Source organism: Ostrea edulis, unplaced genomic scaffold (assembly GCF_947568905.1).
Source record: "Ostrea edulis unplaced genomic scaffold, xbOstEdul1.1 scaffold_67, whole genome shotgun sequence".
Taxonomy (NCBI): domain Eukaryota; kingdom Metazoa; phylum Mollusca; class Bivalvia; order Ostreida; family Ostreidae; genus Ostrea; species Ostrea edulis.
The window spans coordinates 70-14,744 of NW_026606028.1; positions in this window are offsets into that span (position 1 = coordinate 70).

Below are 14,675 nucleotides of genomic sequence, written 5' to 3' on the forward strand. Positions count from 1 at the left end.
CCCAGCAAGCCCTATGCTAGACCTGCCTTTCAGGTATACCAAGTTGATTTATAGGGCTCAACTAGCCCGAGTTCCCGGGCGATCTAAACACTTACTTTTGAGGGATACCAGACAAGCTTTGCCACTCAGGGAGCTCTATGCTAGACCTGCCTTTCAGGGATACCAAGTTAATTATCAAGGATCAACTAGCCCGGGTTCCCGGGCCCTAAAGTCACCTACTTTTGAGGGATACCAGATAAGCTTTACCACCCAGCGAGCCCTATGCTAGACCTGCCTTTCAGGGATACCAGATAAGCTTTACTACCCAGCAAGCCCTATGCTAGACCTGCCTTTCAGGGATACCAAGTTACTTAATAGGTCTCAACTAGCCCAGGTTCCCGGGCGATCTAAACACCTACTTTTGAGGGATACCAGATAAACTTTACCACCCAGCCAGCCCTATGCTAGACCTGCCTTTCAGGGATACCGAGTTCATTAATAGGGTTCAACTAGCCCGGGTTCCCGGGCGATCAAAACACCTACTTTTGATGGATACCAAATAAGCTTTACCACCCAGCGAGCCCTATGCTAGACCTGCCTTTTAGGGATACCAAGTTAATTATCAAGGCTCAACTAGCCCGGGTAACCGGGCGATCGAAACACCTACCTTTGAGGGATACCAGATAAGCTTTACCCTAATTATGATGTTCTTAAACTTAATCCTAATTACCCGCCTAATTAAAGAATCAAGTCCCGTGGGTAGAGTAATTAAGGTGTGGGCATAGCGTGGGTGTTAGATCCTCCGGAAATCGCCAAGTTTTAACGTGCCCTAATCCCCGGGACGCTAGGTTGTTTTGTTGACAAAGTTATGGCAAAATCCCTAAAAAGGCGAAAAATGCCCTTAAACTCTGATTTCCCATAAAGGATCAGATAAAACTAATTAGGGGTTGAATAGGGGGTCAAAATTAAGGGCTAACCCTCTGGGAAGGGATAGCCCAGCACCCCTAGAAATATGGCTCCTAGGGACCCAGGAACGAGGATGGTCTGAGGGGTATACCCAACTTACCCTATAATAATGTCTAAGTATAAAAGTACTTCATTTTTGGGTTAATAGTATGTTTTTCTTTATCCTTGGATTTTTACTGGGATTTTTACCCTGGTCCGAGGGGCAATGGTTGAAAACCTACCCTCCCAAAATTGCAGCTCGATCCCCCAACTTGGGGGGTGGGGATGGACTTTGAATTTTTTTGAAGTTTTTTTTTAAGCCAAGACTGGCCATAAAATCTCATATCCGTGGCCAGTTCGAGTCTTTTTTTCAACCACCACCCCGGGTGCTAAGCACCCCTCTCAGAGATTTTTTCTGGGTGGGGTAATAAAGAGTGGACCCTGCCCTACGGATTTGGCAAGTTTAGCGCCTGAAATCAGCCTTGAAAGGGGATAGGATGATGTTTTACTAAGGTAGCCATTTGCCCTTAAAGTGCAGGGCTCGCCCTAAAAGGGTTTTTTCCAGGGTTGTACCCCTTTAGAAAAGGGGTTTAGACCCCTTCATTTGACCCCAAAGGACCCCCAACATTTCAGGTCGGCTCCTAAAAGGATATTACAGAAGAAGTCAAAGGCGACGGGTGACACTCCAGTTACTTCCCGGAGGCCTTAGGGAGTGGTCTTGGCCCCTAGCCCCTATTTTCAACCATGGGGCAATAGAGTGGGGCCAGGTCATGTTTGGGTCCAAAGGGGTCTTCGGCAGCCCCAAAGACTTGGGCTCAGTGAAGAATAAAAGTCGCCGACTCGCCCCAAAAGGGTGGGGCTAGGGTGGGGGTCAGACGGACCCTTTGCCCTTGACCCAAGCCCCTGATGTTTGGGGCCCGAATTGCACAAGCCTTTCTATGTTGGCCCTGTAAAGGGCAATAATATCCCTCAAAGGATCTTGGAGATAGCGTCTTTCAAAAATGGCCCATTTTCGCCATTTTGGCCATTGGGGGACTTCAGTCCTGACCCCATATCTCCGCTACCCTGTACGACTCGAAGCTGTTCTTTTGGGATCTCAGAGGGGAGGTTTAGGGTCCCATTTCATGAGAATGTCGATTCTCTAGCACTAAGGCTTCTAGAACTTCCGGCCCTTCAAAAAAGTGGAAAAAAGTTACAAAATAGACTTGGGGCCCACTTGACCCCTGATTTCAAGGGGCCAAATTTCCCCCATGGGAGTCGTGGGCGGTCCCTTAAGAGGTCCCTCGCGAAAATTGAAACCCTCCAACCCCCTCGACCTTAGGACAACGACTCTTAGAAAAAAGTTCGAAAATGGAAAACATGGGGTCCATTGGGGAGTTGTTGTCACCAAACCTTTTGAGGATAGACAATGCCTTTCTAGGATTGGGTAAAGCATAGATGGGGCTCAAAAGGGGCAAAACTCAGTCTCCTTGCACGCTCGGTTTCAGAGTTACGCCCCCTCAAAAATGACCCAAAATTCGAAGGTCATCATATGGCCCTTCGACCCCAAGGGCGACACCCATCCCTATTAAGGGTCCTCCGGTAATTTGAGCTCTCTAGCCCCATCAGTTCCGGACCCTCGAAAAAATGATTTTGAGGTGATGACCGGGAATGGACAAAATTCCGACTTTTCAAAGAAAAAGGGGCTCACTGGCCCCGGACCGGTTGGGGTCGTGTCCCCGAAGGATCCTTCAGCTCATACTAGACCCGGAAGCCCCAACACCCCCCAAAAGTTATTCAAAAAAGAAGATCAATCGTGCGAACAATGCTTGCATGGGGCAAATTGGCCCCATGGGGTCCGAGGGGCACCCCATGGAAGGGGCCTCGAATCGATTGGGGGCCCCTTGCCCCATCCGTTCCAGAGCACCAAACCTTAAAAGAAAAGGAGTACTCCCCATGGGATTCCCGATGACCGGAGGGGCCATGTCACCCCATGGGGATTTCGGATCGCCCCCTTCCGAGGGCCCCTCTTTCGAATTGGGGACCCTTTGCCCCACTTCTGTCAGGTAGTCATTTTGGCCCTAAAACACTTAGACAATTTTCCAGGACCCAGTGGCCTTTTCTGCCCTCAAAGTAGCCAAGTACCCCTATAAAAATCACCCCTCTTTCCAGCAAGCACGGTGACCATACCTCGAGACCTAGGGACCCCATTTTCCGCACAGGAACTCCCAGAGAGGGGCTCTGTTGACCCCTAGAAGGGCAACTCCCAACAAGGGTCGAAAGTGGATTGGGATCACCCCTTTAGAAGTGTGTGGTAAGGGTGGGTATTTAGCCCCTAGCCCATCACGGCCCCATGGAGCCACAGAGTGGGGCCCCAACATTTCTAGCACAGAAAGGGGTCTCGTCTGGCCCCATCCAGTAGGTCTCAGTCCTGACTATAAAAATGTTGGCCCCGTTCCTGATGGCCTCTGGCCCTACTGGGGCTCTGGGACCCCACAAGGATCGAGATCGCCACCTTCCAAGGACCCTCTCCCAAATTGGGGTATCCTAGCCTCATCGACCCCGGACCTACAGGTCTTCCACTAGAGGGTGATCACTCTGGAAAATCCTGTCCCAGGGGGGCAAACTGGACCCATGGGGCATCAGGGGGGCCCCATCCAAGGTCCTTACCCCAATTTCAGTTCCGTAACTCCTTCCACTCCGGAGCTACAAAATTTGCAAAAAGGGTCCAAAAGGGCAAAGGGGGCTCTTTTGGGGGGTTCATATCTCGGGACTTGAAGTACTTGGGGACCCTATTTTTTGCCCCCCGCCCCCTCGAGGGGTTCTCTTACGATCTCTGGAAAGGCAGGTCCCTAAAGGGGCCCACAATAGTTTGGAGCAACCCTCTTAAAAGGTTCATGTCAGGTAACATTTTTCGCCCTTAGCCCCAAATGGACCCAAAGTGGGCACAGAGTTGGGCCCCCACTAATCTTCCAAACAAATAGGGTTAGGTCTGACCCCATCATGAGGGGCTCGACCAGTGGTTAAAAAATTCCAGCCCCACCCCTGGGGACTGCTGACCCCAAGGGGACCCATTTGTCCCACAGGGGCCGAGAACGGACCCCTCTTAGGACCCATCCCAAATTTGGGCCCGCTAGCCTCATCGACCCCAGCGCTACACGTCTACCAGTGAAGGGTGACCCTTTTTCAACTCCGGCCCCAAGGGGGCAAACTGGCCCCAGAACCCTCGAAGGCGACCCCTCTCAAGGTCCCTCCCGAACTTTGAGTCTTCTGGCCCCACAAGTTTGGCAGTGACCCCTCTTTTAAAAAGGCTGTTATTCAGGTAGCCAAAATGACCCTAAAAGGTAGCCAAAATGGCACTTAAACAAAAACGTAAACAATCCCAGAAGTTTGAGAGTGAGCCATTTTTTAGCTCTTCTGAGCCAAAGGCTCAAAGAGCTAATGCTATGGCCATTTGTGCGGTGTGCGTAAACTTTTTAGAAAAAGGGCTATAACACAAGAATCCCTTGGCCAATTTTTTTTCAAATTTGTTACAGAGTATCATTGGCCCAAGGGCTTTCATACATACTAAATAGAGGGATGTGACCCTTTATCAAGGGGAGATAATCAGGAAAATACAAAAAAAAGTAGTGGTTGCTAAAAAATCTTCTTCTCAAGAACCACAGGGCAGATTATCACCAAACTTACACATAAAGATGAGGATATGTTGTAGATTTAAAATTGTTCAAGGCATTACCCTGGGGCAAAGGGCGTGGTCTCAAGGTCACTTCAAAGTTGACCTAAATTTAATTTTTTTTTAAATTCCTTAAATCTTAGATATTTTAGTCATTATAAGGACTAGGATCATCAAATTTTGACAGTTGATGCATCTTAGGACCTTGTGTCAAGTTGTCTCAAAAGTAGGTCACGGTGACCTACTTTTTGAATTTTGCAGGTATTTATTTTAAAATTAATTTTGATGCATATCTTGGACATTTTGAAGCCTATGATCATCAAAACTTGTCAGTTGGTGGATCATGGGACCTTGAAATGCGTCAACTGAAAAATAGGTCACCGTGACCTACTTTCTGAATTTTATGGCTTATCATTTATAGATATATTTTAAGTTGTTATTTCAAATACTGAGAGGTTTAGAATCATCAAATCTTGTAAGTTGATGCATCTTGAGGCCTTGAAACATATATATATATAAAGTAGGTCACAGTGACCTACTTTTTGAATTTTGCAGATATTCAAATTTCACATTTTCAATTTTAGATGCATATTTTGGGCACTATAAAACCTATACCGAGAGGTTTAGAATCATCAAATCTTGTAAGTTGATGCATCTTGAGGCCTTGAAACATATTTATAAAAAAAGTAGGTCACAGTGACCTACTTTTTGAATTTTGCAGATATTCAAATTTCACATTTTCAATTTTAGATGCATATTTGGGCACTGTAAAACCTAGGATCATCAAACTTTGTCAGTTGGTGCGTCTTCAGTCTTCGGTTTGTGTCGACCAAAAAGTAGGTCACCGTGACCTACTTTTGGTATTTGACAGCTAAATTACTATATTTCAGACACTATTTGACCTACAATCATCAAACTTTGTCAGTTGATGCATCTTGAGTCTTCGGAGTGTATCGACCAAAAAGTAGGTCACTGTGACCTACTTTTGGCATTTGACAGTTATATTTATATATTTCAGTCACTAATTGCCCTACAATCATCAAACTTTGACAGTTGATGCATCTTGAGTCAACGGAGTGTGTCGACCAAAAGTAGGTCACCTTGACCTACTTTTGGAATTTGACGGCTATATTTATATATTTCAGATACTATTTGACCTACAGTCATCAAACTTTGTCAGTTGATGGGTCTTGCATGTTCGAAGGGTTTCGACCAAAACGTAGGTCAACTTGACCTACTTTTGGAATTGGACACCTATATTTATATATTTCAGATACTATTTGACCTACAGTCATCAAACTTTGTCAGTTGATGCGTCTTGCATGTTCAAAGGGTGTTGACCAAAAAGTAGGTCACCTTGACCTACTTTTGGAATTGGACGGCTATATTTATATAATTCAGATACTATTTGACCTACAGTCATCAAACTTTGTCAGTTGTTAGGTCTTGCATGTTTGAAGGGTGTTGACGAAAAAGTAGGTCACCTTGACCTACTTTTGGAATTTGACGGCTATATTTATATATTTCAGATAGTATTTGACCTACAGTCATCAAACTTTGTCAGTTGATGGGTCTTGCATGTTCGGAGTTCGCTGACCAAAAAGTAGGTCACCATGACCTACGATTGGAATTTGACAGCTATATTTCAATATTCAGTTACTAATTGGCTTAAAATCATCAAACTTTGTCAGTTGATATTTCTTGGGTTCTCAAAATGTGTAAACCAAAAAGTAGGTCACATTGACCTACTTTTTTTTGAATTCTTAGGATTTAACTAAAGATTTAGAATACTAAGAGGCTAAGAATAGAAATGGTGGGGTTGTACAATTTATCAGAAGAGCGATTCTAGGCCCTTGGGCCTCTTGTTTTATTGCGGATCTTCCGGTAGCCAAAACGGCCCTTAAAAAAACGTTAAAAATTCCCAACTTTCGATTGGTCATATCTCGGGACCGAAAGTACCTAGGGACCTCATTTTTTGGCCCTGGATCCCTCGAAGGGCCTTTGGTTGATCCCCGGAAGAACAGGTCCGTAAAGTTTGGGGTCACCCTCTTCAAAGGGTCATGCCGGGATAAGGTTTTTAGCCCTTTACCCGAAATCGACCGCATGGGGCCATACAGTGGGGCCCCATAATATTAGCCCCTCAAAAAATTGGGGGCTGACCCCATCAAGTGGAGCTCAGTCGGCAGTCTAAAAGCGTCGCTTATACCTCTGTCAACGTTTGGAATCACGTGATAATATAATCACATGATATAAACAATTATTCTCGTTTCCTTTCCCTTTAAAAGTAGCGCACAGAACACTGGGTAGAGAATGGCGCACTATGTCGAGTGCACGAGACATTCGAGGCGTTCCGATTGGGTTGGGACCTAAGTAAACTGGTACCCTGTTGATCTCGCTTCTCTCGTGTGTAGCACCAATCAGTAGGGAACCAGTTTAGGACCTAAGGTAGTCTCGTGCAACCAGACGCTCGGCTGTCTCCAGAAATATCCGACGAGCACAGGTTTTCGTTGCAGATTTGCCGAGACAGCCGAGTGTCTGGTTGAACGAGACTAGACCTAGGTCGGGTATGACGTAACAATGGAAGCCGGAGCGGTATGCAAGAGCGTACAAACTCCCCGTCGAGGCCTCACTGCGTCACCTATGTATAGACCTCTCCTATGTGACGCAGTACAATATACAGATTTGTATATTGTGAGTCCGCGATTATCACGTGGGCAAATAACACTAAAGAAGTAGTTCGTAGTTAAAGCTTGAAAATATTGACATTAAGAGCATATATATAAAAGTATGGATTTTATTTTAAATATAAAATGATCAAAAGATCATTAAAGAGAAGGGAGACTCTGTTCAAATTATAGTGTAAAGTAATAAACTTGTTGTTTACGTTCTTGATTTGAACTATTTACGTTTGACGTTATGGTTCTTTTTTCGTCATTCTACAGTGACGTCACACAGTATACAATCGCTATCCCATACTGCCTAACTGGAAGAATTTGGTTTGTGAGCAAACGAACTCTGGTGGAAGTTTGAAGAGCGATATGACGTTAAGTCGAGCATGACGTAACAATGGGAGTTATTAGCTTTACGTCGGGAAAATAACGTTAGAAAAATTGAAATAGCAGAGAACACAATGACGTAACAATTGCAGTGATATGTGATATAGGTGTAATGGTATTTTGTAGTATGGGTGGTGGTATGTGGAGTATGGGCAGTGTAATAGTATGTGGTGTATAGGTTGTAGTTGATAGTGTATGGGTGGTGTACACCACACACACCACATACCACCACCCATATAATCACCTATATCACCTCCCATACATACGTGGTACCACTAGCACACTTATTATTAACACATTTAAACACTACGCCAACTTTATCGATTTTTCCCTTGTCATTGCTACGTCATAGCGCTCTTGGCTTTCTCAATTTTTTCTGCGTTATCATTACAACATAGCGCTCCCAACTTCTATTGTTACGTCATATCCGACTTGACGTCACAGGTCTCTTGTATTTTTATATCATACCCTAAACTGGTTCCCCGCTGATTTGCAAGAGAAGCGAGGTCAACAGGGTACCATTTCATATCATACCCGACCTAGTTCATCCCAATCGTAACTACTCGGCTATTTCCGCAACCGCAAATGAACTTCATATGTGGATCGATGCCATCAGAGTCTGTTACCATGTGTACAGAAATGCAACTATGACGTCACAGACGTACGTTACAATATGAAACGCGAGCTTTCAAATGCATTTAAGATATCATACATGTGTAAGGTATTCTACCACTATTATTTTTTACTTTTATGTTTATGTATTGGAGTGAATAAGACGTTAATGATACCAAAACTGAATCTCTGGTGAAAATATAAATAATACATTATACAAGGATTCGGTTTTGGCCTTTTAACCTAATCCACAGGCGCGATTCCGGCGAAGAAATGCATCAATTTGATGCAATTCTTGCGCCGATCCACGTCCGAGTCTTTTTACCGGTTACGGAAAAAGGCGAGCGCGTGATCCGATTGAGTCCATCCTAATCCTACGTCATTGACATTTTACGTTATAGCGCTAATGGCTTATAGTTATATTGTTACATCATCACTTGACCTTTGACCCACCTATCAATGCTGTTTATACTTACAAGAAATGTGATATTGCAGAAAAGAAGGATCAATTATACGCGTAACTCTCAATTAGATTTTTCACCCAAGATTTATAATAAATCATTTCTTTTTATGGTAATGTTGGTATATCAGTAACAATTCTGATTACATATAGTTGCAATGTCTCAAGCTCTCTCAATGCAATGATACATGCTTTGCCCAAAATATGATGATATATCTTGAGTATATATTTGTATACAGATAAAAATATTATTATTATCTTACCTTCACTCAATGGACTTATTGATTACACTGCAAAATCAAAATAAATGAGGAGCCTTTCTTTTATACTGCAGTCGGAGAGAGAGGGGGAGAAAAAGAAAGGGAGAGAGAGAGAGGGATGGATAGAGAGATAAAGAGGTGAGAATGAGAGAGAGAGAGAGAGAGAGAGAGAGAGAGAGAGAGAGAGAGAGAGAGAGAGAGAGAGAGATAAAGAGGAGAGGGTAGAGAGTGAAGGGAGAGAGGGGAAGGGTGGTACAGAGAGAGGAGGAAGAAAACAGGAGATAGAGAAAGGATGGGAGAGACATGGAGTGGGGAGAGAGAGGGTAGATAGAGAGAGAGCTGTGGAAATAGACAGGAGAGAAAGAGGATAATCAGAGGAGGGAGAGGGAAAGAGGTTAGAAAGATGGAGATAGAAAGAACAACAGAGGAAATATATATGGAGAGAGGTTAAGAGAGAGAAGGGGAAAGAGGAAAGAGATAATGAGGGGACAGAGAGAAGTTAAAGGGTGGGAGAGGGAGGGAGAGAGAAGAGAGAGGGAAGAGAGACATAGGGCATAGGGAGATAGAAAGGGAAAAGAGAAGAAGTGTGGGAGGGGGAGAATGAAAGGAGAGAGAGAGTTTAGAGAGAGGAAGGATGGGGATTGGAGATAGAGAGATGGGGACAAGGGGAGAGAAGAACATAGAGAGGGAAGATAAATAGGAAGGGTGGGAAAGGGAAGGATAGAGAGAAAGAGGAGAGAGATTAGAAAGAGAGGAGGGAGAGAGATGGGAGAGGGAGCCGAGCGAGAGAAGGGAGAGATGGGGAGAAATAGAGGAAGGATGAGAGAAATGGAGGCAGAGGGATAAGGGGAGAGGAGAGATAGGAGATAAACAGGGGAGAGGGAAGAGAGATAGGAAGGTGGGAAAGGAAATGAGAGAGAAAGGGTAGGGGAAAGAAGAGAAAGAGGAGGGAATATAATTATGGAAGAGGGGATGTGGGAGAGAGGGAAAGAGGGCGAGAATAGGGAGGGAAAAGAGAAGAGAGAGAAGAAAGAAAGAGATAGGAGAGATAGAGAGAGAGAGGAAGGATTGGAAAGAGATAAAAGGAGAAGGTGAGAGAAGATAGAAAGGGAAGAGGGGAGAGAGATAAGATGGGTGGGAAATGGAGAAAGGGTGGGAGAGAAAAAAGAGAAAGAGAGGAGGGAGAGATAGACAGAAGAATGGAAGAGGGAATGCGACAGAGGGAGGAGAGAGATGGGGAGAGATAGAGAGAGGAAGGATGGGAGAGAGAGATAAGGGGAGAGAGGAGATAGACATGGGGAGAGGGACGAGAGAGAAAGAGGAAGGTATAAAATGAGTGAGAGAAAGGGTGGGGGGAGAGAAAAGAAAGATGAGAGAGAGATGGAAGAGAGAGGGGGAAAGTGGAAGAGGTAGAGAGATGGGAGAGAAAAGAAGAGAAGAGAAGAAAGACATGGGGAGAGATGGAGAGGGGAAGGATAGGATAAGGAGAAAGAGATGGAGGGGGAGAGAAGAGAGAGGAGATAGAAAGGGGGATAGGGAAGAGAGATAGGAATGGTGGGAAAGGGAATGAGTGAGAGAAATGGTTGGGGAGAGGGAGAAGAGGAGAAAGGGAGAAAGGGAGAGAGAGAAGGAAGAGTAGGATAGGGAGAGAGATAGATAGAAAGGGAAAGGGTAATGAGAGAAGAGAAAGAGAGGAAAAGAAGGAGTGAGAGAGAAAACATGGATAGAGAGGAGGAGGAAGGGTGGGAAGAGAGAGGGGCAAGAGAGAAAAGGAAAGACAGGCATGAAGGCATTGAGTAGGGAGAGATAGATCAGACCAAGAGAGAGTGAGAGGAAAGGTGGGAAGGGGTAGAGAGACAAGAGAGCGAGAGAAAGAAAAACAGTAACAACTAACACCCAATATCATATGTGCACACATTCATTTACAAATTATCATAGCTGATGAGCTTAATCAGTCTATCAAAAATTAAAATTCCGTACTAAATGCTGTTTTAATTTGATCTAGTCAATGCAACATGGTGATTATTTCATAACGTTTAAGGATGTCCATGGAGATTTTTTTTATCATTACAGTGTAGTGTCATTTCCATTACAGTACGAAGTGTTTCTCATTTACTAGTATTATACATCTTAGTTCCATAGTAATAACTATGCTAGGCGCGAAATACGTTATTGTAATAGCTTCATTTGTGCACAATAGTCCTCAAAGGCAGCGTAGTAAAACAGCATAGGAATTGGCTTAGGTGTCCAAGGATTACTAACTCCGTATCTCTAAAAGGCAGATCTTATGAATCGATCTTTGTATAGGAAATCAAAAATACTATCCTTAAAAGACAGATTAGTACCGTAGCCTAAAAATCGTACTACACTCGTCGTTATGCGTTGCTGATTAACTCAGTATCCCTGAAAGGCAGGTTTACCAAACTGCTCACTGGGTGGTAAAGCTTATCTGGTATCCCTCAAAAGTAGGTGTTTAGATCTCCAGGAACCCGGGCTAGTCGAGCCCTATAAATTTACTTGGTATCCCTGAAAGGTAGGTCAGATATAGGGCTCGCTGGGTAGTAAAGCTTCTCTGGTATCCCTCAAAAGTAGGTGACTTTAGCGCCCGGGACCTTGGGCTAGTTGAGCGTCGATAATTGACTCGGTATCCCTGAAAGGCAGGTCAGATATAGTGTTCGTTGGGCGGCAAAGCTTATCTGGTATCCCTCAAAAGTAGGTGACTTATGCGCCCGAGAACTTGGGCTAGTTGAGCGTCGATAATTAACTCGGTATCCCTGAAAGGCACGTCAGATATAGGGCTCGTTGGGTGGGAAAGCTTATCTGCTATCCCTCAAAAGTAGGTGACTTTAGCGCCTGGGAACATGGGCTAGTTGAGCATCGATAATTAAGTCGGTATCCTTGAAAGGCAGGTCAGATATAGAGCTCGCTGAATGGCAAAGCTTATCTGGTATCCCTCAAAAGTAGGTGACTTTAGCGCCTGGGACCTTGGGCTAGTTGAGCGAGGATAATTAAATCGGTATCCCTGAAAGGCAGGTCTGATAAAGGGCTCGTTGGGTGGGAAAGCTTATCTGGTATCGCTCAAAAGTAGGTGACTTTAGCGCCCGGAAACTTGGGCTAGTTGAGCATCGATAATTAAGTCGGTATCCCTGAAAGGCAGGTCTGATATAGGGCTCGCTGAGTGGCAAAGCTTATCTGGTATCCCTCAAAAGTAGGTGACTTTAGCGCCCGGGACCTTGGGCTAGTTGAGCGTCGATAATTAAATCGGTATTCCTGAAAAGCAGGTCTGATAAAGGGCTCGTTGGGCGGCAAAGCTTATCTGGTATCCCTCAAAAGTAGGTGACTTTAGCGCCCGGGACCTTGGGCTAGTTGAGCGTCGATAATTAAATCGGTATCCCTGAAAGGCAGGTCTGATAAAGGGCTCGTTGGGTGGCAAAGCTTATCTGGTATCCCTCAAAAGTAGGTAATTTTAGCGCCTGAGACCTTGGGCTCGTTGAGCATCGATAATTAAGTCGGTATCCCTGAAAGGCAGGTCTGATATAGGGCTCGCTGGGTGGCAAAGCTTATCTGGTATCCTTCAAAAGTAGGTAATTTTAGCGCCTGGGAACTTGGGCTAGTTGAGCATCGATAATTAAATCGGTATCCCTGAAAGGCAGGTCTGATATAGGGTTCGTTGGGCGGCAAAGCTTATCTGGTATCCCTCAAAGGTAGGTGACTTTAGCGCCCGGGACCTTGGGCTAGTTGAGCGTCGATAATTAAATCGGTATCCCTGAAAGGCAGGTCTGATAAAGGGCTCGTTGGGTGGGAAAGCTTATCTGGTATCCCTCAAAAGTAGGTAATTTTAGCGCCTGGGACCTTGGGCTAGTTGAGCATCGATAATTAAGTCGGTATCCCTGAAAGGCAGGTCTGATATAGGGCTCGATGGGTGGCAAAGCTTATATGGTATCCCTCAAAAGTAGGTAATTTTAGCGCCTGGGAACTTGGGCTAGTTGAGTGTCGATAGTTAACTCGGTATCCCTGAAAGGCAGGTCTGATATAGGGTTCGTTGGGCGGCAAAGCTTATCTGGTATCCCTCAAAAGTAGGTGACTTTAGCGCCTGGGAACTTGGGCTAGTTGAGCATCGATAATTAAGTCGGTATCCCTGAAAGGCAGGTCTGATATAGGGCTCGCTGGGTGGCAAAGCTTATCTGGTATCCTTCAAAAGTAGGTGACTTTAGCGCCTGGAAACTTGGGCTAGTTGAGCATCGATAATTAAGTCGGTATCCCTGAAAGGCAGGTCTGATATAGGGCTCGCTGGGTGGCAAAGCTTATCTGGTATCCCTCAAAAGTAGGTGACTTTAGCGCCCGGGACCTTGGGCTAGTTGAGCGTCGATAATTAAATCGGTATCCCTGAAAGGCAGGTCTGATATAGCGCTCGTTGGGTGGCAAAGTTTATCTGGTATCCCTCAAAGATAGGTGACTTTAGCGCCCGGGAACTTGGGCTAGTTAAGCATCGATAATTAAGTCGGTATCCCTGAAAGGCAGGTCTGATATAGGGCTCGCTGGGTGGCAAAGCTTATCTGGTATCCCTCAAAAGTAGGTGACTGTAGCGCCCGGGAACTCGGGGCTAGTTGAGCCTTGATAATTAACTCGGTATCCCTGAAGGGCAGGTCGGATATGGAGCTCGCTGGGTGGCAAAGAGTATCTGTTACCCTTGAAAAGTAGTTGTATATATCGCTCATGAACACGGGCTTGTTGAGCCTTGATAATTAACTAGGCATCCCTTAAAAGTTTTATTCACATAGTTTTTACGACCCCCTCCCCTTGAAATAGATATGATGAGTGTTAAAATTAATCGATTAACAAGTAAGAACAAACGAGTATAAATAACACTGTATACTATATCTACTGTTTACTCACAAGAAAAGTGTGTATTGAAATTAACAAATGCTTATTAAAATGTAATAACGTCATGTGAGGAAAAAGAGGGAAAAGATGTTACAATTGTCTTTTTTCCTTTTTCGACTGTGTAATCGATGTCGGATGAGAGAAATTTACAGAAGACTCCTCTTAACTATTTGAATTTAGATTTGTGTCCGAAATCAATCATTTGATATCGCCCCTGACAGTTTTTTTTATATCTAATCTCTTTCTGTTTTTAACATCTGAGAGAATTAGGATCTGATTAATTATATCAATTAGCTAATACTCTGTACAATTTCTATCAAATCTTATTTCTCTCCGTATTGCCTTCATTGCTTTATTCATTTCTTACATTTTTAATAGTTCAGCTAATTGGGGTTTAATTAGTAATCTTAATTAGTAAAAAGTCCCGACAATTTTCTTTGCCTTCTTCATCGTAAACATATTTCTATACGAAATATTATTCGAGGTACGACTTATCTTTCTATCTATGATCAGGGGCAAGTAACTCGTGGGTCACCTGCTTTTGAGGGATACCATCTAGTCATAACCGAAATTTACCCCCCCCCCCCCCCCAATTTTTATAGTACATGTTTATCACATACATTATGAAATGCATTGTAAAATTGTACAATTAATTTACTGAAACTATGGTTATTACTCATATTCATATCCACCCTAAGACATCCTTTCTGTCGATTCCATAATAACAACAACGTACACAGCCCAGTTTAGACCTATCCATTCTCTACACAGAGTTCAGTCTAGGTCACCTACACGTTTGTCAATGCAGTGTTCACAGAGTTCCGTGC